We start from the raw sequence: 6,355 nt of genomic DNA, 5'->3' as shown, positions 1-6,355 counted from the left end.
GTCTCCGCGGGGCTCTGAGGTTTCCCGGCCCCTTCCCGCCAGCGGCCGGCCTCCTGGCCAGCGGGCCCGGCGGTGGGAGGGCCGGGCACTCGCTGGGTAGCCGCTGCGCTCGTCTCCTCCACCCCGAGCGTCCGATTCAGCCAAGATCCGGACGCAGCTGGAGCGCGTCCCAGACACTTTGTCCCCTCTCTGGGAGAAAGCGGAGTTTCCGCCCTGCCCCGCCATCTGACCCCTTCTCTGCGGATTCTGAGAGCTCGAATAACAAGGCCTCTCATTTATGCATTGCATTGTCTGGGAGCAGTGCTCTCGGGAGTTTGCAATTATGAATCTCCAGGTTTACATGAACTCTGTAGAAGGAACTTTTCTGTCTCGTGTCTGATGGACCCTAAAGCTTGTGCTTTCACCCATTCACTTCTTGTTGTCTGGGGTAGTTTAGAGTAAGAGAGCGTCAGCAGGGTGAAAACTTACTGCCTAGCACAGGAAAAACTTTGCTGGCCACTATTTGCTCCACCAACACCTTGGTTATTAAAGGGCTATTGGTAGCTCTGCTGTCGCTACACACTGAGCTCGTGGAGTAGCCTTCTCAAGATCATTCTGCTGTCCCCAAGATGTTGGCAGAAGTTTGGCGCTTTGCACAGAGGGTTCTTGTCTCCCCTCATCCCACCAGCAGCTTGCCTGGGAGTTGGACTTGACGTCTAAAGTGTATTCCCATTCCCAGCTCCTCCATGTGGCTTCTGGATTAAAGTTCTCAGGTTGCCACCAAAACCCTCTATTTACAGATGGCTGAAAAAGTCCCTGCAGAGCGGCTTCCCCATAGAGGCCGAGGGGTGAGTTATATGTCTCCAGGGAAGGGTGCATTCTGCTTTTCACCAGAGTTCAGGAGGAGGAAGGGGAAAAATCAGGAAAGGAGCACCCTGGGGAGCAAGGATTGCCAACAGGGATCAGAGCATCTGCCACTTCGTGTGGACATCCTTCCACCACAAATTCAAAGTGGATCCGTGGACCAAGCAGAAAATACTTAGAGGAAAAGAATGCCAGCTCTTCCACTCTGTGAATTACAGAAGACTAGGGTCTTACTCAGCTTTCAGGGCTGTAACATAACAGCATGTTGATTTCTTAAGTGAACTAGTGAAAACAGGTAAGTCAGTGAGTGTGGACAAAGTTGTAGCACTCTAGACCAACCCCTCATATTTTAAACTTCTGTAGTTTTGACATCTACAACCTGAGATTCTAACATTAAACTTACCATGGGACTCAAGTAAATTCAAATGTTGGTAGTAAAGCATTATATAAATAGCAGTGTTATTGTTTTTGTTAGAGTAATATTTGTCTAGGAAATCATTTGAATTATCGCAAATTATCTCAAAACATAATATGCTGCCAATGTCTGTGAGTCAGACCTTGAAGAAAATGAATCAAGGATTGAGTCCTTCAGTGTTAACCCTGGGAAGGGTTCATGTCTCTCTAAGACTCAGTTTCTTCATCTATAAGAAAAAGCAATACTGATATTGCAGAAATGTGGGAAGAAGAAAATGGAAGCATTTTGAAGGTATTATAGAAATGATAATGATACTTGTGAGCATTAAGTAAAGTAATGCTTGTAAAATAACTCAGCACAGTGTCTGGCCACAGGAAATATTTACTAAATCATAGTTATGATTATTCTAGGGGAGTACCTAAGATACTGGTCTTGGGAGCCAGACACTGAGAGTTGAGCCCCACCTCCACTTCTTCCTAACTCTGTGATGTCAGACTAGTTACCTAACCTATTTGTGTTTGTTTTTTAATCTGTCTCTATGCTGAGAATAATAATCACATCTACCTCATAGAATTATAAAGGTTATTATGACAATTGAATTAAGTAAATGTAAAGCACCCCAAATAGTGTCTAGCACATAGTAAGTGCTCATTAAGTGTTGGTTATTATTATTATCATCTGAGGTTCTCATGGAGATATTTATACAATCACAAGGTGAATCTAGATTATAAACTCCTGAGGATGGGAACCATGTATTTTCCTATGGTATTCCCTGACGTTTTTAGCCCAATCTCTGGCTCCCTGTAATTACTCAATAAATAATAGAGTGATGGTGGTGATTGGGAGGGTTGTTAATTAGCTGTAATCTCGAGACATATGGGGGTATCATTCATCTAGAATCCCAAAATAGACTGTATATTGACTATGTACCTCGGGGCCTGACTATGAGCCCTTTATTAATCACCCACTGACAGGAAACTGACAGAGACTATGAGTTATCGGTCATTTCACTTGTTATATTCCTGGAACAATCTGGCCAACCCCCCAGGGTATTACCTAGTGATCTACCACTGTGGGTAGCAGACCCTGAACACTCTGAGCTGGAGTTCATCTTAAGATTTAATTGGAATGGACCTTGGGCTTCTTGACTGAACCCAAAGGGGAACAGTTGAACAGTAACTTGGCAGACTACATTCATCTTCCTGTGACAGATCCTTCATTGGCAGAAGCCATTGGTGACATTAAGCAGAGTGTCCCATAAATTCAACCTTCCATTTCTGCACATTAGATATGTGCGTAGATAACTTTCTGGGAAACACCTCATCAGATATACTTCATCTTCTCTTTCCCAAAACTCTTTGGAATTAGGCCCCATATTGAAAGCATTTTCATGGACCATATTTCGGGTTGCCCCCCCCACCCCCGACAATATACTGTCCGCCCCCAATCCCTCCATTTCAGCCACTCCTAAAGCTTAGAGAAATGGTCCCTGAACATTGGGAGCTCCCAAGGGGAAAACGCTTCATCTCTTTAGCACAGCAGCATAGCTCCTGATCCAGGAGGTTATTTATAATCCTCAGCACAGTGGAAATACCTGAAACTCAGGACAGCAATTGATTTAGGTGATTTGGGAGACGAGGCGAGGCATGCAGCGGGCTCTGAGGTGACTGATCAAGTGTCCTCTCTAGAACATCTTGTGCCTTCTCACCTCCAAATTACAAATGCTAGTTCTGAGGTTATGCATATGAAAGGATATTTACTTGAAGAACAGGAATATATTCATTGTTATTTCATTGTTATTAAAAAGAAGCTTTATTCTGACTTAATAATAGCAACAGAGGGGTAGGAGGAGAAATATTGTGCAGATAACCTATTGCTTTCCTTTTATTTTATTGACGTTTGCCATTTCATTAAGAAACACAATTTTAACTGTATTGATATTCTAGCCAAAGCTATCTGAATTTACAGGCATTTTAGACTGTGTCTAGAGATGAATGTGTACTTGCTTTAACAAAATACTGTGTAGAAAGGCAATGTTTTCTAGCTGACACACTTCCTGATGGAATAAGTCACCGGTTGTTTAAGGATCTGCCTGAGTGTGGGACCAGGGGTCAATGGCTGCTAGTTATGATTCGTCACTCATGGTAATGTGGTGCTGCCATAGATACCATTCATTAAGATAGCCCTTTTTTGAAAATAGGCCTTAATCAGGCAATCACACAAATATATAAACAGGACTGTTTGTTCCATAGAAAGAAATAAGTTGCAATAGGAACACCAGATCCTGTGTGGCTTTTAACCAGAGCTCTGAAAAGCAAGTTTGTTAATGAGTGCTGAGCAAATCAAAGAAGTGAGGAAGAAGAGACTTCCGGCAGGAAAGCGTGTCAGCAGGCCATCAGACAGGAAGAAGCAAAGTGTGATTTCAAGGAACTGGAAGAATCCCTGTACACTGGTGTGTGGAAACCAAGGCATTACATGAACTGGAAAAGGCTGGAGAGGTGAGTGGACAGTGATCCAGCTGCCAAGTATAATTAATTCCAGTCTTTCTCCAAAGAACCATATGAAACACTGAGGGTTTTAAGCATGGAAGTGTGTCTCAGTCAGTTTGAGCTGCTGTAACAAAATACCATAGACTGGGCAGATTGTAAGCAACAGAAATTTATTTCTCACATTTCTGGAGGCTGGAAGTCAAAGATCAGGATACTGGCATGGTCAGGTTCTGTTGAGGGCCCTGTTCTGGCTTGGAGACTACTGACTTCTCCTTGTAACCTCGCATGGCAGAAAGAGGGTAAGAGACTCTCTGGAGTATCTTTTATAAAGACATTAATCCTATTTGTGAGGGCTTCACCCTCATGACTTAATCACCACCCAGAGCTCCTCATCTTAATGCCATCACAGTGGGAGTTCAGGTTACAACATGTGGATTTGGGGGAGACACAAACATTCAGTCCCTAACAGAGTAAGATGATTGTTACAACTGCTATGGGGTATAATTCTCCTAATCTTACCTTGCTAACATCTCAGAGTCATGAATACAAACATAGATGTGTAAGAGAAAACTCTTTTAAACTACAAATCAAAGTCAAATTGGCAACATATCTGGGTGGAGAAGTTGGGAAATAAGGACTAATAAACTCAACAGACCATATAGCAAAGGATCTATTGTTCTGATCAACTTAAGGAAGAGACACAACTACTTGTTTATAAACTTTTCTGCAAATCACTCCAGTCACTCTAACTGGAGTTTCCTGAACTGCAGATATTCATCTAGTGCCTACTCAGTCCCAAGAAATTGCTTCATTAATTAAACAGTGATGCATATCCCGAATAACCACTCACCTGAAGGCTTCTGACAAATATTTATATCAACAGAGTGTTAAAAAATACCACATGCCCATTCAAGTTTCTTCCTCAAAAAATCCTTGATGAAATTTGGTTTTCTCTAGTATTAATTCAGAAATTCTCTTCTTCTACCAACCCCCATGCAGTTTTTCTGCACCTGGCCGCTGAAGACATGATAGATAAGTACCCTTACAACTAGTCCCTTTTAGTCAGTTAGGCATTTCTGTCTGGGAAAGTCCCCTCCTCAACTAAAACAAACCTTTGGAAACAGAAGTTTCAATGAGATAGTTTTCAGGGAAACTCGCTTCCAAGAGTGAATTGTTTCCTGAAACAAGGGTTTGCCTATAAAAGGCTTAGCCTAAAGGAACATTTTTAGGAGAATTTTAAACTAAAGAGGGCAGTGGAGTTACATAATGTTCAGTGAAAGGATACCATTAACAAAACAGGAAAGAAAGTCTGTCTGAGAATGGGTACAATGCACACCATATGGGTGATGGACACACAACTTTGGCTCAAACTGTACAAAAGCAATTCAGGTAACCAAAACATTTATACCCCCATAATATTATGAAATTAAAAAAAAGAAATGAAAGTCTGTCTCGGCACCAAAAATATGTATATTCATTTATTCAGCAAATGTTTATTTAGTATCTACAGCGTGCCAGGCACTGTGCTAAGTACCCCTGACATGGACAGAAAAGTCATCATACTTCTAAAGTTTACAGTCAGGTTAGAGAGATAGAGTCATCGAGTCAACCTAGAAATAAACTCTTCAGATGGTAATAGGATAATTTCAGAGAGGTGAATTCCCATTACACAAATTAGTGCAATGGTGAGTGGCTAAGAAGGACTCTTTTAGATGAGCTTCTTATGGAAGGGCTTTCTGAAGGAGCAACTTTTGAGCAGGTGACAGAGGTAAAGGGAAGAGCAAGTGAAGTGGCCCAGATGACCAAAGTCAGTGAAGTCAGAACCAAGGGCATTAGAAGGAGAGACGACCTTACATGGCCAGAGAGCTGGGCAGGGCTACAGAGTCAGAGTAAGGTTTTGTCACTTGAGTCTACTGAAAATAGGAAGCCATTGGCATGTCTTAAATGTGAGTGGAGTGGTTTTACATACATGTTAAAGGGTCACTTTTGGTGGTGGTCATGTGGCTAGAGTCGAAGCAGGAGAACTACTGGGTGAAAGTCCCCTGGAAATCGCCATTGAATGCTTAGATCTGGAGAGGTTGAGAAGTGACTATTAGTTCTATGATTTATATCGAGAGTCTTTGGTTAAGTCACTCTGAGCCTCTGAGTTTCATAGCCTGTAAAATGAATATTCTAATTACCTAATGAAGCCATATATGCTTCATAAAGCTACTAGGAGACTCCGACAATGGAAGTGAGGGAGTTCCTAAGTCCCAAAGTGCTATGTGAATTTCCATCACTACTAATACAGAACATTTACTTGGATTCTATGTTCTGAGTTAGTGCCCAATGTGTCTAGAAGAACACAAGAGAATTAAATGGTAAAAAATATATATATAAAGATGCATTTATGCTAAATGTAGACAAAATTTTAACTCTTTAAAAAGTTTGATATATTTTTCAGATATTTGAAATTCATTGTTTTCAAAAGTAATAATAATATTTTTAATGCCTGTAATTTGAAAGATACTGTACTAAGTATTTCACATGTATAAACCTTCATGATACAATCACTTACAGTCCCATTTTACTGAAGAGGACTGGGCTCGGAGAGGTTAAGTGACTTGCA

Source organism: Microcebus murinus, chromosome 7 (assembly GCF_040939455.1).
Source record: "Microcebus murinus isolate Inina chromosome 7, M.murinus_Inina_mat1.0, whole genome shotgun sequence".
Classification (NCBI taxonomy): Eukaryota; Metazoa; Chordata; class Mammalia; order Primates; family Cheirogaleidae; genus Microcebus; species Microcebus murinus.
The sequence above is the reverse complement of the archived record's forward strand: the minus strand, read 5'-3'. Positions refer to the sequence as shown.